This window comes from Gallus gallus, chromosome 2 (assembly GCF_016699485.2).
Source record: "Gallus gallus isolate bGalGal1 chromosome 2, bGalGal1.mat.broiler.GRCg7b, whole genome shotgun sequence".
NCBI lineage: Eukaryota > Metazoa > Chordata > Aves > Galliformes > Phasianidae > Gallus > Gallus gallus.
This window is the reverse complement of record NC_052533.1, coordinates 72,523,611-72,544,636: the sequence shown is the minus strand read 5'-3', so window position 1 is coordinate 72,544,636 and position 21,026 is coordinate 72,523,611. Positions and strand designations below refer to the sequence as shown.

Genomic DNA, 21,026 nt, shown 5'->3' with positions numbered 1-21,026 from the left:
TAAGAGTATATCTGATGCTAATATCACAGAATCACACAGAATTGTAGGGGTTGGAAGAGACCTCTGGAGGTCATCTAGTCCAACCGCTGTGCTAAGGCAGGCTCCTTACAGAAGGTTGCACATGCTTTAGCAGAGAGGTTAGACTAGATGACCTCCAGAGGTCACAGTTAATCCTTTTCCAGTGATACCACTTCTCTGTCAGCATCATATTTTAAAGAATGCAGGCAGATAGCATCACTTACCAAGCCATTGTTTAGTTTGTCTTGAGACAGAGTATTAGTACAGAGTACATTAGTACATTAGTACAGAGCCTGCACGTTTGAGAGAAATAAGTTAAATACTTCAGCAAATAAATACAGATATTTGTTGTGGATTTTTTTTTCTTTCTTTCTTTCTTTTTTTTTAATTGCTGAGATGTCTGAATCCATGTGGGAGTTTAAAACATGTGAGTTCTCTTTAAAAACGTTTTGTAAAAGCACTTGCTGCAAGTCTTACCAAGGTCAGACAGGAGGTGCCTGAAGTGAACAAATGAAATAAAAATAATTCTGTACCTTTTAAAAACCATATGAAGAGTCTAGATCACAGACTGTGCTATTTCTCTCATCTTGGCTGCCTACTGATTCAAGTATTTCTACAATGAAAAAAAAAATCTCTGTATTTATTCAGGAGATGTCATAATATGTTAAGTTTTAAGAACCATCTGAATTAAGGCATAATTTTGCACAATAAAATCCTGACAGAACATCTACAGAAATCCAAATATTGATATTGATTACATATATCTAAGAGTTTCCACCTTGCTCCTTTGAATCATTTTCTCAGAGGTTGATCTACGGTATACAAAGAATTTCTTATACTTAAAAAAATGCAGAGACATTGGATGTGACTTCACGTCCTCATTTCCATTCTGCAAATGTTTATTGCTATAAAACAGTGATGTAAAAATAGAGATACAATCAAATGGCAGAGATGTCTACCAAGATACAAATAGGTTGAAAACCCCTAAGCAAGTATTCTAGCTATTTTTCTGCTACTAGAGTTGCCTGTTAATGGTATAATGGCTTGATTCTCCCTCAGAATCTGATGCATTTGAGAACTACTGTTTTCTGCAGATGTGACCCATCTTTCTTGGAATGAAGCAGAAGGCTCCTTAAGCCTAATACAGTAGCATAACTGAGCTACATAGCCTCTTTTGAATGAGACTTCAAGATACAAAATACATATATATATATATATATATACAAATTAGAAGAAAAATGTGTAAAAGAACGAGAAAGCATACATATACATATATTTAGACGCTATTTAGATGCTGGGAACGCACATGCACACAGAGGTGTCCCACACATCATGTACAAGCTCTGCCTAAACAAGAACATAAGAGACAATGTTACTGCAGAAATAAACACAGGCAAGTACACAACTTTCTGCCATTTTGAGTGATTCCTTTCTGATAACAGCCTACTGAATTAGTCATCTTTTATGTGCTGCTTGAAGCACTAAGGACCAAAGGGGCCTATACATGACTCAGTCTTACACATTGTACCTGCTTAATTACAAACCTTGGAATCAAAGGAAATCATATCAAGCCTGTGGCGAGGTGCTTGAGCTCTCAATGGAGCACATAAGCTGCTCTTATGTGCACCTTTATTACAATGAGATAAGCATTTTTCAAAGAATTACTTCATTTTAGCCATACCCCCCAAGAGTTCTCTCATTGTGAGACATTCAAGATTATAGATCTTTGTTCAAAGATTCCTGTTTTGCCCTGTATGCCCTACTTCCTGAACCAATTCAGTTCTATTTTGTCCAAGTGAGAAACAAATGCAGCAAAAATCATCCACTAGATTAAAATAAATTAAATATATATATATATATATAAGAAGAAGACAATTAAAGTGTATCTTTTGTCCACTACACTTTTTCAGAGTTCAAAAGTGGTTCCATGCAGCACAGAGACAATACTGGATCAGCTGTAAAGAGCCTGCAGATAGATTTTAGACTACTTAATACTGCAGAAGGTAACTCATCTGAAATGCAGGGAGACTGAGGGGTTTAAAGTCCCCTCTTGGCCTAATTTGACACAGAAAACCAACCTGCCTCTGTAAGTGTGGGTATGAATTCTACCAGCCGCGCTACAGAGCCCTTTACAATTCTTCTCTATAACAATGACCTTTTAGGTTTTTATAAAAATTTAAATACCTTCCTTGGAGATACTTAGGCTATAATAGTATGGAGGTAAAGTTACTTACTTAAAATGAGAGCTGGGTTAAAGCCAAGGCAAATAGGAATTCACTTTTTTTTTTTTTTTTTACATCCCCGAAGTATTCCTTAACCACTCTGATAGCCTCTACTTTGACAGCTTTCTTCCTTTCTTTTTTATGCCCAGAATGGAGGGAATGATGGACAAATGGAAACACTGGCAGTCCCAGAGAAGAAGAAATAACTTTCACTCACCAGAATTTTCAACCTCCTGCTCCCACAATCACACCTAGGAGTCCTGGACCATGTCCATCATCATGCTTGTGCTGTTTGCCTACTCAGTTATCAGACTTCCATATAAAATAATACTTTTTTTCACTAAGGTATGAACGTATTTAAGTAAGCATTTTTTACTTTTGTGACTTTTGTGAGTACAGTTCATAATATGCAAATTGTACTTCCCGTTTCTGTTCTGTCCTCTTCCATGAAATATGTACGTTAAAGTATAGACAATGCAAGTAGCTGAAGCACACAACAGACATCACAGCACAACCAGGCTGATAAAGTATAACTGACTTAGGAAAAAAGAAAAGAAAACTTAAATTAAATTTTGTACTCCACATTTAGCCTCCACAATGAAGCCATAATGACCTCAGAGCTGTGTTATTACCATCATCTACTTGGTCTAAACACATTATGTGTTTAGATGTTAAGCAAAGTATGTAGAATGCATTTACGCAAGCCAAAACCAAAATGAATGCATTGGTCTCAGATGCAGTATTGATCTATTCTGATAGTCAGAAATAGAATATATATAAACATTGCATATTGAAAAAATGTACTCTGTCACTTTGCCAGACAACATTTCATTAGTTGTAGTATATTACTGATCTGACAGATTGCCGACAGAGCAACGTTTACAATATTCTAAGGTTCATCATGTTTCCTTGTTCTTTTGTGTTGTTTTGGCAGTGAGACATAATTCATGCTTTCCTATTTATCCTACTGTAATGGCAGTGCAGTAAATTATATCAGAGGTTATTTCAGCCAATCAGAAACCCTGATTAGTCGTTCTCTAATTAAGGAATAATGAATGGGGAAGTGACAAATTTCCTCTTCCTCATTTATTTCTGTAATTAAATTGCATACTGTGCATCAATCAAATAATTCACATTATTAGAATTTGCAAACTTTTTTTGGAACCCACATGTTGCTTTTTTGGCAGGAGCATTTATCAGGCTTTATGGCCAGCTGTCAAGAAATCATAAGGCACAGACATTAAGTTATCCATCTGATAAATATCCTCAAGGAAAGATGAAAAATAATCAGCCATAACTGTTACAAAAAAGCCAGAACAGTATGTGTTGCTTTCACTAGTGTAGGAGAGACTCAGACTTGGATGTTAAGATTATTATTTACATTGTCAAACAATGACTCAAGCCAGTAACTCTCCCAAGCCCTTAGACTTCTATAATTTAGTGTGTGGTGTCACTTGTCCTTCTGTAAGTCTTGATCTGGCGAAAAAGTGATAGAATAAATGGAGTGCTGAATAAATCAGAGGTAGAAATCTCTACAAAGAAGGTGGATAAACACAACTTCTGAGAATTGTAAGTTCACATGCAACAGATATAAGGTACTTTGGGGTCCTACGCGTTATGCAAGAGTGAGGGAACAGTAAATAAGACTGCTTATGAAAGTTAAAAATACAGGGATTTGCTTTTGAAATATTTCTATTTTTCAAAGGAAAAAAGTGCAAAAATAAAAGCTAATTTTAGCCAAAATGCAATATTGCTTAGTTCAAATATTTCCTAGATGTCAGGTGATAGGTGGAGTTCAAAGCTTACAGAATGGCATAGTTCCCATGGGACTTCTCCCTGCTCTTATTTCCTGTACTGTTCCATGTTGTTGCACAAACTGTTTCCAGAATGGATAGTTCACAGGGCTGTTGAGGTCATGGAGCATTATGTGAGGGGGGGAAATCTAAATCGCATTCCTGTCTCTCAGATCAAAGGTGCAAAAAAAGACAAAAGCTACAACTTTGACATCATACAACTCTTCTGACTTATATTCTTCCTATTTTAAGAAATTTCACAGATTCACAGATTTGTCTACGGAATATTTTGCTTGATCCATCTAAACATCTCTTTACACTTCTTCATGACAGAATATTTTCTTCAGCTGAAAATCAAATTGTCACAAGAAAAATATTTCCATTAGGAAGATTTCAACCAGTGTTTCTACCATTCATTCAGAAGTTACACATTCTCAGTAATTCATAACACTTCTCTTTTCAGTTCTGTACCAATGAAAGGTGGACAATCACATCCATATGCTCAGTATTATTAGCTAGTATTCAAGCTCTTCTGGTTTTATAAATTCTTTTTAAAATATATTTCCCTTTTTAATAAGTATTTCATCGTGTCCATACTTATTGCTTCAGTTGAGTTACAAATATAAAAGTAGGATAAAAAATAAGAATGATTAAAAAATTCAAACATAGAAACAGCATGGATGCACACGTCATCAGGACTAGGTTAGTGGATGTCTAGCATAAAAAATGAGCTGATCCAAATAATATATAGCATGTAGAGCATTAGTGTCTGCATAACCACTAATAAATTTATGTAATAAATTATTTATTACATAAATAAAGATATAAGTATGTTTAAGTGAAACAATACAGTGATAGCAGCCATTAGAAAATCATTGCTATTAATGAAATAAAGCCAGTTACATCTCTCTTATCCAGTATCAATAGCTTGGTATCATGGAACCATGTCACATTGGCCTTGGAATTACTAACAAATGAGGCTGATATAAGGATTTTCCTTGCAATTTTTACTATTTGAAATGCAGCAGAAAAGAAAGGCCCACATTATAATTCAAAACTAAGCTCTATGAAAGTTTGAAGTCTTTTCTTGATAGAAAATCTTTCAGAGATTCACACTTTTTGTTAATATAAAAATACTGCTGTGTTGTTTCTCATCTAGATTTAGGGTCTACATAAGGATTTACATTAAATATTCAAGAAAGTGCAAATACTTAATTCCTATTTCACAATTAAAATAACATGAAAGGAAGGTACAGATCTAAGTACCTTTGAAGATCCTTATTTTTTTACCATAAATAAAAAACCTACACATGAACAAGAATCCTAACTCTAACCTCTCGAAGATGATTAAAAAAAAAAAAACAATACATCTTTTCTAGAGTGGGATTCCAGTTTCCTATTTGAAAAATAACAGTAGAGCCAAGCATTTCTTGCAGTCTTGCAGATCAGCTTTATCACTGCAGTGCTCTTAATGAAAAAAAAAAAAAGAAAAAAAATAAAAGAAGTGATTCAGATATTTTCATTTAATGAAGATAAAAATAAAAACAAGTTGAAAACTCTCATTCTTTTGCATTATCCCTTGCAAACAACTTCATTTGTAATTATCAACATTAATACAAACTTTGAAAATTTGACGTTAAACTTTTATGTTTCATTACAAAAATTACCCCACTGTAAAATTACTAGGCAAGAGTTACAACTATGGTTATGGTTTGCATGACAGTCTTTGCTTTGCTTGCAAAAAAATACCTATTGTATTGTTCACATATCCTCTAGTGTTAGTTTGTAGAGTTCAAAAGATGGCCCTTTGTGTTCAGAGTATAAATAAATTCGGAATGTTTCTCAGATGCAAACAAGACAATCAATTTTCACTGAAATGCCTGTTACTGGAAATGGGAGATGGGAAAGAGGGCGCAAAAGCTTGTATGTTGGTCTTTGGAATTAGTGAGTTTGAACATTCTATCAAATTTCAGTAAGGAACAAAAAATCTTCTGAGTGAAGGCTGCATGACTTTAAGCTTCCAAACAGAAATGCAATATTGATCCTCAAAAATCATTACTCTGTTAATGTAGGGGGATGGAAAAGGAAGAAAACTCCCTCCATTAAAGCTTCAGGCAAATATCACAAGGGACTTCTGAGCCTTAAATGTGATGCAACTTTTAGCAAATTAAAATAAGCAAGACTTTTCAGAATTTTAACTTAGTAAACATTTCAAAGGCCATTTTTCACTATTTCACTGTGCACATATACCAATACACAGCTGGGAAATCTAATTTAGGTTTGAAATCTGTTTACAATTTTGAGATCACTGGCACTATTTCTGGAGATGGAGATGTATTTGCGTAATGCTTTTAGAGCAGAATAAAAACGTTATACAATAAGAACCAAATCTATTTAAAGTAATGAAATAGCTTTACTCATTTACTATACGTGCCCATCTTTTCCCCTAATTCCCTGCCTAGCAGGTCAACACAGCAATAGTATTTTAATCACAAAGAACTGTAGTTCTAATATCTCGTGTATGCAACCAGCTCTTTATTATTTGAGCTATTTAGGAAATACATAGCTATTATACTACATACGTTTAAATATATATGTAGCCTTAGGTATGGATGGATAAAAAAAGAAGTTGACTGGTTAAGGAAGCATATTTCCAAACACTTAATCACTACTTGACACTGTTGACTGTATTATATTTATCATTTTCTAGAAGCAGAGAAAGTGGAAAAAATGATGTTAACAGGTGCATTCCAGTCCTATTTTTCACCATCAGTTTCTTACCTTAGAAAACTATTCTTGAACCATGCATTCTCTCTCCCTAGTGACAGAAACTGTTGTAGAAACTTTAAATTCAGCTGCAACAAAGCTAATTCACTCAAATAGCATTATTTCCTTACTGATAAGGAGTTATTTCTCCTTTATCTAGGTTCCATGTGCATTTAGTACTAAACAAAAAAGATAATTTTTTTCTATTTCTCCAAGTCTAATATCTTTGCATAAGAAAATGTTAACTATTCCTCTGCCCACTCATATTTTACTTGGAGTCTATATTAGCTAAAGTGTTTATGTTTAGGAAGTTTTTGTGCCAGTATTATGACAGTTTTACCAGAAGCATATAAGATTTCTCTTTGTGAGCAGCTAGATCAATGAGCATCTAAATGGTCACAGAATATAAACATGGTGACAGGCATGAAAACTCTGATTATTTATTTATTTATTTATTTGGGGGGGGGGGGGGGGGGAGGGGGGGTGTTTTTTTTGTCTGTTTGTATGTTTGTTTGTTTGTTTGTTTGGGGCGGGGGGGGGGGGAGGTTGTTGGCTGGGAAAAATAAAAATTAGAAGTATTTCACAAGAATTTACAAGTACATTCAAAACTTCCCTTCTTCTGTTCTATCACATCTAGTGTTTTGTGTTTTGAATTGCTGTGACTAGGTGAGGACTCCTCCAGAGCAAACGACTGTGTGGCAGCACTGGAAAAAAACTGTCAGGTTGGTACTTGCTTTGTATTTGCAACTACAAAACATAACCACTTTTCTCTTCTCTGTGGTGCTACCAGAGCAAGTCTCTCCTGAGTGGTATCTACAGTCAGTACCAAAGTACAGAGACGTTTTCTTACTGTTGGAAATTGTTCTATCTTCATGTCTAGCTGAGAAAAAAAAGGTCACAAGACACTAGACTTGCTAATAATCTGTCACAGCAGGTCAGGGTCAGCTAACTTTCCTCACTAAAAAAGAAAAAAAGCAAGACATGAAAGATAGAAACACAGATCTGATTTCAACAAATGTCCATCCCTTCTGCTTATCCAGATGGCCAATTGAATCACAGGAGGAAGGTGTCACAGTCACTGAGAAACCCAAATCTTTCCTGCTTTATCATACTATAGCCAAAACTAATAACTCAACAGCAGCCAACAGAACCCTAAAGGCTGTGTGTACTAGCATACTGAGCTTTCTTGTAATCACTGTGATACCTCCAGGAACAAGGGGTGGAATGAATCATTATTTGGATGTGATAACATGACCCATACAAACATTAGGGGATAATGGGCAAGCCTGCACTCTGCAAATCGAATCACACCATGATCCATCATTAACCTAAGTGAGCTATTGCTTTATTGAAGTAGCCCTGTAAATGAATAGGTCACAGTCTATTTAAAAGCTGAGAGATTTGTTAGTGCTCCAAGGACTTGTGTTCTATTAGAGCACAGAGCCTGAGTATAGCTGAATTTAAGTATGTTCTTAAAGGATAGGTAAGAAGAAAGGGAAAACCTAAGACTTATATGAGAAAAAATATTTTATTTAGCCATGCTTTTGCACATATATAAAAAAGATATTTCTAGATTTATCTCAGTTCAGGTTTTGTCTTAAAGAAAGGTAAATACATAATCACTGATTTCAAAATACTTTATTCCTAACAAACTTCTATAGCACCAAGAGTTAAAGACTTTGGGACTATGTGAAAATTAAAATATTTCCAGTTAATCTGAATCAACACTACAAATTAGCATTGCTCATTGAAAAGAGCTTCAGAATACAGTTTAGGAGATTTACAATATTAAGCCATTTAATTGCTTCTTCAGGAGCTCTGGGTTTTGCATAGACAGGAGTCCAGACACTTCTTCACTGTTCAGTTTAGATAACAGGAGTGAACTTCAGTACCAATTAAGACAATCTTTCTAAAGATTTCCCTCCTTTTTTTTTTTGTACTGCGTTCTGGCAGTTCTACTTAACTGTGGATGCAACAGTGAATTATGGACACCATCCTCCAAGACTGCTGAATTGAAAATGAAGAAAGAATTTGCTCCTAAATTATCCTCAAATTCAGTTTAAAATTTTAATTATATGTTTGAAAAAAAAAAAAAGTATGTTCTTTTGTTTTGTTTTGTTCTTTATAGAGCTATAAAGCCCAGAGCAATTGCCTGCAAAAACAGGAGTAAATACATGAATCTATGAAGCAAATTGCTACATACCTGCATGGCAGTTCTGAGTAACAATGGTAGTAATGGACTTAGCAGTCGAGAGGAAGACGTTATCATGGGGAATTGTGTGGGTAATTTGGGGAGGTACAGATCTTGAGAAACAGAGAAGAAATAGGTAGTCCTAACACCTGAGACATCTTATTTACTTTCAGGAAAGACAGAAGATTGTCTTCCATTTTATTCATTTTCACCCTGAAATGTTCAATAACATCTACGACATCTATGACTCACTTAAGACTCTGCTTTTTTGTAGCTGCCCAGATTATTCTAGGAGCATCTGCCTTGCCCTTCTTGTGAATTCCAAGGCCCCATCACAGATTAACTTTGCTAACCTTTCTAGAGTACCAGAAAAAGCTACGAAATATTACTACGTATACTGTTTTGATGACTTCTTTGTTGAGAGATATTTCACCTATGATATAGTCATTATACTAATTTCCTTCACATTTCCTTTGAGACTTTCACCTGTTGGATTGAAATGCACGGTGGCATACTACTTTTACGGCAGGAGGGGAGGGTCAACTTTTTTCACCAGTCACAAATTCAAGAAGGGCATTCAGATTCATGTTTAAACATTTCAGTTCATTCTACAGCCTTGGGAACAAAGCCAGTGAAATACCATTCCTCTGCATAATAATGAAGTCCCCATGAACCACACACACATTTTACTCAGTGTTAGACACTAAGGGAAGCTATCATCATCAGCTCCTTCTCTAAAGTACAAATCTGCATTGCACTTGTATTTCTGGAAACTACTTGATGATGAAATGTAAGTAGTATATCAGCTTTTACAGGTAGAATTTCTTTACCCTTAATTCCCTTAAGACTTTATAGAGGCCATGGATGTCTTCCTGACTTCCATATGATCTGGTAATAGAATAAAAGTACACTTTCTCAGTGTAAGAGGGCAAACAAGATGTTAGAAAGCATCATATAGCAACCAATACAACAACCACTTGTAAGAAAACTTAGGAATTTATATGACAAAATAGCTGCATCCTATGCTTTTGCTACCTTCTCTCTCCGTCACAAACAAATGACAATGTAATTTAATTTTTTTGTGTTACACACGTAATGATATTAGTTACATTAACCTGACAAGTTCATTTTCCTCCTCTGGAGTATCTGGATGTGTTCCCAGAACTATCAAAGTTTTACATTATTTTTCCCTCCTGCTACTACTGATAGAAGTTTTTGTCTCTGTTCCTATCACTAAGAACAGATAATGCCATACTTCTTAAAAAAAAAAATAATAATACTTTCTTAAAAAAAAAAAAAAAGATAAATAGCAATATTTCCACTATGGTACATTTTTTGTAGACCTCACTCTTGTTTGTATGCACTGATTGACATTTCCCAGAAATATAACTCTATGTGAAATCAAGAAATGCCTTTGGTCAACTAACAGCCAATTTTACAACTGGTTAAGAACCCATTTTTCATGTGTTAACTGCGTTCAATTAGGTTCGTAGGTAAAAAATAGGTTTTGGTACAGAAACACACAATCTGACATACTTTTGAAATTCCACACAGTAAAATGCATCTTTATTAAGTGATATGTGGATGAAGATGTCTGCCTCTGAATACAGAGAGACAGCTGGCACACCTTCCAGAAACATCCACTGCAATATATAGGTATTTGCCTACTTAATTTTTGCTGCTTACTCTAGTGGCTATTGTAGGTCTTATGAACAAGAAGGAGATATCTATTTCCACAATCATGCAACTTAAATGAATTGTATTATTTGCATCACACTGTGGCCTTTCTTTTCATGCATTCAGACTTGCTTTCTCATTCACATTTGAGCACCCAGCTTTGAGATAGGATACCTATAATGCTTAGGAGAGAATAGAAAGTACACAAAGATCAAATCTTCGACCCAAAATGGAGCTTATAAATTAAGAAAGGAAAAGACAGATGATAAGAAAGGGGTAGATAGGTATGAAAAAAATGACCCCACTTCTTATACTTTAGGTAAATCTTCACTGCATATACATTTTTCTGTTTGTGCTTAATAAATTCCCCATTTTCATGTATCAGCCCAATCAAGTGCAGATGTCAGAAAAAATTCGTAGGAGAATCATACAAAGCTTGCCATCTGAAGAAGAAGGGTTAGATTCTAGCCATTCTGATGACTACTGGTCTGCTGCCAAGAAAATCCACCTCACAGGTTCATGGCTTCCTTTCACTGTTATAATTGTAGCTCCTAAGTAAAGCTTTACCAATAGATATGTAACAAGCAGGGCACCCACATGGTACCAACGTTCTGGCTGGCCAGTCTTGGCTGTTTGCCAATAACAGAACACTAACACCTTTTTGACAGAGAGACTCCAAGCAAGGTTAAACCAGCTTTATTCCTCGTCTGTGTTCCCAAAGAGACAAGGATCAATCAAAACTGAAGCCATATTCTAGGAGAATACATAATTAATGTTGGAATGCAACATGAAAGACACTGATGAATCAACTCTGTCACACCAGCTCATTGAGCTGTCTCTTCCTGAATCACATAGCTTTGTTTTTTCTGACAGATATCAGAACCATGGCTATTTCCATTAATGTCAGGAAAGTTGAAGTAAAGAGGTTTTACTCAATGTTGTTTGAGTTTGATTTCTCTTTTCTATCTAGAGAATTTCAAACCAAGAATGAAACTTGGTACTATCACCTCCCTTTCTACCATCATTATCTTTTCATATGCAGTTGAATTCATCAGATGGTTAACATGTTCTCCATGAGACTCACTTTGTTATTTCAAAATGTTTTCAATTTTCAAGGTGCTTTTCTAATTCCACGCAAGTCCCATCGTATTTCATTCTATTGTCAAAGTTTTCAATGGCGAATATAAGAAAAAAAATATGTGAAAAAGAACTGAAAGAGACCTCTTCTGCAGGTGACAGTGCTGCACAGTCTGCAATGTCTCTGTCAACAAAAAGAGGGCATGTTTGGAACAAATCTAAGTTCCCATAGTCAGTAAAGTTAAAGTGCAATAAAATCATTTGCTTGGAACCTCTGATCAGGACTCAAAACACAGTTTGCAATTAATTTTTCCTGTAGGTAGTAAGAATCTACATATTGAGATAAAAAAGAAATCCTAGTGGAGGGTGGAGATGAGTGGTATCCCCCAGGAGTCCATCTTGGGACTGTTGATCTTCAACATCATTATCAATGACATGGACAGTGGGATTGGCTGCACTCTCAGAAATTTTGCTGATGACATCAAGCTGAGTGATGCAGTTGACACAATAGAAGGCAGAGATGCCATTCAAAAGGGATCTGGGTAGGCTTGAGAAGCAGACCTATGAGAATCTAAAGAAATTCAACAAGGCCAAGTACAAAATGTTGTACTTCGTTAAGGACAATCCTAGATACGCATACAGACTGGGAGACCAACTCACTGAAAAGCCCTGTGGAGGACTTAGTGGATGTAAAGCTTTACATGAGCCAGCAGAGTAGAAGGCCAGCTGTATCCTGGACTGCATCAAAAGACCAATGGACAGCAGGGCAAGGAAAGTGATTGTCTCCCTCTACTCTGCACCATGAGGCCTTATCTGGAATGTTGTGTCCAGGTCTCGTGTCTGGGCCCCTACACAAGAAAGACATGGAGTTGCTGGAGCAGGTCCAGAAGAGGGCCACAAAGATGATCAGAGGACTGGAGCATCTCTCCTAGGAAGAAAGATTGAGGGAGTTGAGCTTGTTAAGCTTGGAGAAGGAAGACTGCAAGAAGCCCTCTCAGTACTTGCATGGAGCTTATAAACAGGAGGTAAACTGTCTTTTTACATAATCTGATAGTGAAAGGATGAGGAGGAATGTGGGGATATTTAGGTTAGATGTTAGGAGGAAATTCTTTACTCACAGGGTTGTGAGGCAATGGAACACGCTACTGAGATAAGCTGGGGTATCCTGTCTCTAGAGGCATTCAAAGCCAGGTTGGATAGGGTCCTGAACAGCCTGATCTGGTGAGTGGTAGACCTAGAACTAGATTCCTTAAGGTCCCTTCCAATCCAATAAATTGGATCTACAATTCTTTGCAAAGATAACAATACAGTGGAAAGAGAGAGAGAGAGAGAGAGAGAGAGAAAGAGAGAGAGAGAGAGAGAAAGAGAGAAAGAGTTTCTACAAGGGTTTAGAAAATTATATAACCATAACAAACTATGATATAAAGTTCACTTTTTCTCCCAAGAAAAGCAGCCTCTTTGCTGTTTAGTAAAAAAGTTGTTTCAGGGTCCCTCACAACACATTTCACTGGAGAAAAGAAAATAAACTAGTCAAGATAAAACAATAAATAGCAACAAAATTAGGAAAGATTATCCAATAAAAAAAAATAGAAGTGCCCCAAACAGTCCGTTTTACTCCTGGTTTATTCAGTAACTATGCAGACTCCAGTAATGAGAAATGATTAATACCTACTCGTAGTTGTCAGGGAAAACAAGTACCTTCTTTAGCAGAGAGATTCTGAAAATAATATTGGTATATACTGAAATAATCTCTTAATATTAGGTAGACTTAAATGGCATCCTAAATTGAGAGACGTAATTATCTCTTGAACGGAGGCTTCTGAACAGCAGACTGTATTTAAGAGGGATGACTGAATCTGTACTACATCATCCTAGCTTTTAGTTTTTACCTTAAAGAATACCCTCTCCAATTTATATTGTTGAGTTTGGCATTATCAAGGTACAAAATAAAGTTCATGTACAAATATAAAACAATACATTAATTTAGTTACTGGGTATTCCTAGTGTGACAGGACAACTTATAATTATCACGCAACTACTAGTAGGCTAGTACAAAAGAATATGCTAAGAACAATTGATATACCACAGCAGAACCTGGCCCTCCCTCCTCACAGAAGACTTTCAGGAAAGTGAAATCTAAAGTTGAAAAAGAGAAGGGCCACCCTTCATACAACATATTTTATCTCTGTCTATTCTATGAACAAATAGTTAACTAAACATTAAAAAAGGGTAAAACTCTCATACTTTACTTAACACAGTTATAGCACCTAATACTTCAGCCAACATCCATTTTTAGCAGCATTTGTCTATTCAGTACCTGTTGCCACCATGCACCATAACTCATTGCTTTGTGATACATCAAAAACGTTAAGTGTTGTATAAACTCAAATTCTCTTCTTCTTTAAAGATGTCATATAAAAATGTCTCAGTTTAAAGGGTATGTATAAAGACACACAAACTTGTGTATACATAGAAATTCTTTAAGTGGAGACATTTTTACGAGTCATTTTGAAAGCAGAATAGTATTTGGCTTCTTCTATCAAATTTTACATTCCAGTTCTTTCAAAGTGCTTTGCAAATGAATAGCCTGGAAGCCAACCAATATAGTCATGTTGTAGGTAAATGTACATCATTTGAAGTGGAGCAGATAAATGTTAAGGAATTATAGTTTCTTGTCTTAATACACAAAGAAAAAGAATGGATAAGTCGGGAAAAAAAATCAAGATAGTAGAGAATCAGTACCCTTTTTTCACGTTCTGTATTTCTCACCTGCCTCTATTAATGTATAGTTTCAAACATACCAGCTGTCAGAAATGAGTGCCAATGTGGAAATGAAATTAAAACGTGTCCCAGTTTTTCAGTAGAATACTGACAAAATCTCAATATTTTTTATTGTTTAAATGATATAACTTAGTTCTTATGTAAATGCTTTTCCTTCTGTATTTACACTATAATTTTACTGACCTAGGTTTTCACAAGAGGATGACACCTCTGCTGGAGTTATTCAGCAATATATTATTTTTGCTTTTTTATTAATAGTTCATAGATCAGTATGCACAAATACATGCACACACATGCCATTGTCTGTCAATATTATGAAAAACATTTGGAAATAAATATCATATTCCCCCCAAAAAAGAAACAGCATTGGTTAATAGAAATACATACAAATGACAGTTTTTTCCAGAATCTCATGACTGAATTGGACAACTGTGATAACCTAATCAAAATGCAATTTGTCATTAAAAAAGTATTTCACACTCTATTCACATCTTTACATTAACTATAGGGCATGATATTAAAGTGCAAGGCAGAACTTCTATCAAACATTGACTACTGTCATATAACCAATTGTTATACACTGTTGGAATCAGAACTAGAATGCCTGACAATTACATAACATCTAGAAGCTAAGGATACAAATGTGAAGATTGTAAGTATCATGATAAGCATAAACAATATATTCATGAGCAATACATATATTTCCTTGGGAGACACTGTCATCTTCAGAATTATATCAGAAATATGTGTAGAAAATGTCTTTATATACATATAGTTGATATTTATGATCAGTTATGCCTAGCTAGAGAAAAACTTGTTCCAAATTTTTTTTTTAAAGTGTCAGTGAATACATTGGAAACTAGGAACAGTGGGTCAATTTTCTACTATGGCACATGTCAGAAGACAAACCTCACTTTCTAAAAACGAGATGGCTGCACATACTTCTATGGCCATGCATATAGCAGACACGAGTATGTACACCCATCTCTTTTGCTTATAAAGTTGATGAAAATTCATACACTGACTTTATCTCCTATGTTTTACTACAACATCTTCATTATATGTATGTGCATGTCTGAATAGCTTTGAAAGGTTAATGTCAGATCCTATATTACATATGGACTATTTGGGTTCTGGATGATTACAGAATCACAGAATATCCCAAGTAGGAAAGGATCCACAAAGGTCAGAGTCCAACTCCTGGCTTCACACACAATCAATTTAAAATAAATAAATAAATAACAGAATCATAGCGTGTACCAAGTGGGAAGGGACCAAAAAGGATTTAAGAATTTAAGAATATTTGAAAAAAAAAATGATATTATCTTGCACAGTTCTGTGCAACCTACATAATTCACTCATTCTGTTATAACTACTTACTTAAACACCTTTTCTTAACTTCTTATAAAGCATTTATAACTATACCTTTAAGATAGCGTGATAGAAGTATCTAGATAAAAAAATGAAGACAAATAGACTGTGCGTCAACATTTTCCAAAATATTATGCAGGAAAGTATGTAAAATAATCTGAATACTGGAAAAGCTGTCAGCCTAAAAATTACTTATGAAAAAGCAATTTAGGAATTTGCTACCCTATAAAATTTTAAAATCAACTCTAGCAGTACCATTGAAGTAATGGGTTATTTAAGGTTGAAAGAAAGCAAAATAAGCATTTACTTTCCTTCTGAGCACTCATTACTAGTCATCTTTTTCTTCAGAAGAACAAAACCCGAACTGATGGATACAAAATGAGAAACTGCATATAGCAAGACAACCATAACATTTGTATTTGCCTTTTTTTGTTGTTATTGTTGTCTATTCTATATTGTATGTCACTGCAATTGAAATAGAATTTCTTTATATATCTGAGTGTACATATATATATAATAGATAAATAAATAATCATGTATTTGCAGGGAATGCTGTCTACATATTACAAATAGAAATGAATTTGTGGGAGATAGTATTTTCTATGTTTGGTGTACCATTCAACAAATACCATACACTTGACATTCAGAACAGCTGGGGGCAGGGGGAGAACAAACTAACTCAAATTAATTAAACTCAGTGAAAAATGTTGTATATAAAGTAGCCATGAAAAAAAAAATAATAATAACTTTTTTTTTTTTAAGAATTCCTTACAAAATAATGCATTTTGCTTCTTGTTTCCCAGAAAGAGAATCTGCTTTCTCTGTGCTACTTCTAACAGGGACCACATCGCAGCAAGAGCAACACCAGGTAACTAGTTTGATCAGCTGAGATTGAAGTCTTTGTTCTGTGTGCTGATATGTTCTGAAGCACTCAGAATAGTTCAGCAATTAATTGCTTATGACTTCTGCAATGTAACCTCCTAGCTTTCACATCTGGGGAAGTATTTTGTAAGAAGCCTAGAAAACTCTCAACAACACACAGTGATCAATGAAAGGTCTAATGAGATGTTCAGAGGGCTGAAATAAAGACCTCCTGACCAAACAGTGAATTTTCTAAAGTCCTAATTTCATGGAAACATTTCAGTCCCAATCTACTTTCTACCTGAAATGCAATCATATACACAGCACAAGGTATGCTGTCATAAGACCTGCTTAGTATTCCTGTATTGCTAGTTTTTTTTTTTTTTTGTGATCTCTCTCTGAACCTGAAAATAAGAAAAGAAAAAAAAAATCACCAAAAATCCCAACTGTTCATTGATGTCATCCAGCAATAGTCTGCTTTTCTATTTAGTTCTGTATGAATATTTGCAGATACAGAAACAAAAGCTGTGAACCATACCTTAGTACATGCAGAAATTAGCACAAAGCCCATCATCACCACAGTATGCTTTGGGAGGAATGTTTAAAATACAAAAAACATGTAGCCTTCCTCATCTATACTAAACATTTGGAGCTGAGATACCAAAGCCACAGCCATTCACATTTGAAGAGTATGTGAAATATTTATCAAGATAAGTACCTTCAGAGATCTCTGTTACAGACATTTGCAGCATGATTTATAATTCAGGTCTAAAATCACCATTAAAATGTTTGTATAAGGATTATGTATGTTCTACTGCTCATCACATGATTAATTTGTAGAAGACAAACTTGAAACAATACAATAGTATGGCATGGCTTGTATCTGAACATTTTGGATGTCAAGACTACATTTCATTTCTCACCATTACGTTATTATTTTATTTATTTATTTATTCATTCATTCATTTTTAAAAGGAGGAGGCTTCTCAGGTGTTTTCAAAGTCACATCAAGTCAAATTCCCATTTCTTACCTTCTGGCCTTTAATTGTACCTTATCATTTCAAAGGTCAGTGCTGCAGAAATCCACCCCCTCGCATTCCCTCCATCCTCCACACACACAAAAAGGACTGAGTGCTTAAAAAGACTTTAACACACAAACACACTCACTTTAAGTTTCACACCATCACTTACTTATTTTTCCTTCCAACCACACGCTAAGCCCCCAGTTTTGCACGGTGCATTCTCAGCACTGTCCACCACAAACTGCACTCGTGGCCGGGCGCCCAGGAGCCAAGGACCGCAGCAGAGTGCAGGACCATGGACAGCTCCCCCCCCCCCCCCCCCCCCCCCCCCCCCCCCCGCCCCAGCCCCCTGCTACCTTCCCTCCTTCGGGCACCGCCGGCCCTCCCACTTTCCTCAGAACTCGGTGAAGTTTGCGGTGCAGAGTGGGGAGGCCGCCCGCTCGCTCCACAGCTCCCCGCAGAGCTAGCCGCTCTCGGGGCGATGTAGGGTCCGCGCTCCGCAGCCCATTCCACCGCGCTCCCGGCCGGGCGCAGCACGCAGTCCTACCTGCTGCACAGAGCCGCAGCAGCACCCGCACCGCGACAGTCCTCCGGATCGCTGTGGCAACAAACCGCCCGTCCTCGGGTCCCCGCTCATTCACAAAGGATCCCACGGGCAGGCGAGGCAAGTAGAATGCACGTTGTTACCGGCAGAGGCTGGGTTCCTTCTCAGAAATGAGCGAATCCCTCGCTGTGGTTCCCTACACATTTACCCTTCAGATCGATACCGCTCCAGCAGCAGCTCGAGCTCAGCTGCAGCTGATAGAGAGCAGCCAATTGCTACCAAGGCTTCCCTCCCTGCAGCCCCCTCCCACAGAAACACACGGACTGCATTGGAAATTGTATGAGTTGGGAAAAGTAGTTTTAACCCTTTACTTGGAAGCCACCCTGCCCTTCTGGAGCTCCACAGAAGCTTTCAGTTTCTTTTTGCATTAAGAAAAGCTCAGACAGATCACAATATCTCCTCTCTGGACTCTGGAAAACTGGGTTATGTTCAAAGGAAAAACCAGAAGACCTTAAACTGCAACCAACTCACTGAGAAGATGATACATTTGCCACCTACTAGATATAAAATATGATTAAATAAAAAAAGACAGTCCCAGGAAAGTATGTTAAAATCTATCATCCAGAAATCATCGTTCCCCCTCCCATAGCCTTATTGTCTTTCTGACCATGAAGCATGCCTGAATTGCAATCAAAGAAGAAAAATATAACTTAAATTGTGCCATATATAGTCAAAAGGAGGCATACAGAAGAGATTTTTATTTTGACTGTAATTTATTTATTTTATGGCTTTCCCCCTCCCTCCCCATCAAGGATGTTGAGTGTTTTACATTTTAAGAAATATCTACTTTCACACCGTGAGTGTCAATATGCCACTTTCTTTTTTAATTTTGAACAATATGTTAAATGAACTTAATATTCTGAGGAAAGTAGGAGATAGCAAGGAAGTATGTCAGCCACGTAATCTTTAAGTGTGCCCCCTCAACATGAACAATGCAGTCTTCATAACATTTCTGTATCTTGAGCTTTGTACTTGCAAATGAGACAACCTTGTCTAGTAAAAACACACGTAGGTTTCCTCTACTTAGATGATAAGAGTGCAGTGCTATATATAACATAATACTCCGCTGACAGAGACAGGCAAATGAATTACAGACACATGCATGGAGTTTCAAGTGACAGGCAGCAGCTTCATTAATTTTAGGTAAAGAGGAAAAACAAGCAAGTGCACAGTGAAACACAAGTGGCTACCACACAGCAGATGAGGCCTTCTTCCCAGTTCACTTATCTCTCCATGGCCAAAACAGAAAATAGTGCCTCCTTCAGCATCACAAAGTCACAGTGCAGAGGTTTGGCTTCAGACTCACAGATCATTTGCAGCCTATTAAGGTGATTCACAGGATCTGCAGCCTCAGACTCAGCAGACCCCTTTCCCAAAAGAAATATAAGGAAAAGAGTAAGGATGTACTGAGCTGCTCTGGCAGCTTTAGATTCTGTGTTCCTCAAGAAATTGCTTCCAAGTCGTAACACCAGAAACTCCAAACAACAAGGAGTCCAAGCCTCATCATTTGATAAGCCAGGAAAAGTCATTATTGCTTGTTTCTGTGTGTTTCTTGGGTTTAGAGAGCACATTGTGAGAAGCTGTACGTATGCAGGACATGTGCAGCAAGATGTAATACTTATGCAGGATATTTGAGGCGTACCAATATAATTCCAGAAACACAAGACCCACTGCCAGATGGACACAATGTATGGATGATAAGACTGGCTGGATTACAGAAGAGGACTTGCACTGCTGTCCAGCCGCAGGACAAAGGTATGCTTTCCATCCACTATGCCAGAAAATCAGAAGACCATAAATGTTAGGCAAACCCCAAAGTTTCTTTATCTTAGCCCATCCTAGACATCACATCACAAACAGAATCAAAGTAAATGTAGTTCTGATACTTGCTGAATTACATTTAGCAAGAACTAAATTTCCAAGACAACATGAGAAGAAGGCATTTATTTACCTAAAGTCAACAGCTTAGGAGCAACTATGACTAAAAGAGTCTGACAAAAGCAGACTCCTTTCACCAAGACCACAAAGAAAGGCTCCAGAACAATGGGTAGGGAAATGCTTTTCTACATAGCTGGTCCGCACTTCCAGTGCTGTCCTACCACTCTTTTTTCTCATTACACAATCACATACTAAAACACAGAAGACAACGTGTGCTCTGAACTACTCATTGAAGTCTAGCTTCTACAAAGGACTGAGTAAGTGGGTCGTACATAAAAATGCTGGTGGTTAACCAGAAAAAAAAAATACAACAGACTAAGAACTGTTCTTCTCAAAGAAAGCTAATAGAGTTGTCTTTGGAGTGACGAAAACTGTGAGTGTCCTGACAGATTCAAATAACTCTAAGGGACTCCTCAACAAATCAAACAATTTATTTTCCTGTCCATCATGTGAATAAGCCCCGAAAGTGTCCACAATTCACTGTAGTATACAAGTGTAGTAACTGAAGAAGAGTTTTGACACGCTGCACTTAAAATGAAGAGATTATCAGTACATATTTTCGTTGTAGTCATTCCCATTAATTGGTGGCAAGGAAAACTTTGCTGTAGCATTTCACAGAATCACAGATTCACAGAACTGCAGTGGTTGGAAGGGACTTCAAGAGATCATAGAGTACAACCCCTCCTGCTAAAGCAGGTACCCTAC

At 36.5% G+C, this 21,026-nt stretch overlaps 1 protein-coding gene across 1 annotated transcript in view; it reads right to left on the bottom strand.

The window, feature by feature from the left end:
- The window catches only part of CDH12 (cadherin 12), a 528,906-nt gene extending 510,327 nt beyond the window's left edge, over positions 1 to 18,579 (bottom strand). The window contains exon 1 of the mRNA XM_025147686.3: positions 18,327 to 18,579. The gene's annotated coding sequence lies outside the window, so the exon portion shown is untranslated. The remainder of the gene's footprint in view (positions 1 to 18,326) is intronic.
- Positions 18,580 to 21,026: the final 2,447 nt, after the last annotated feature.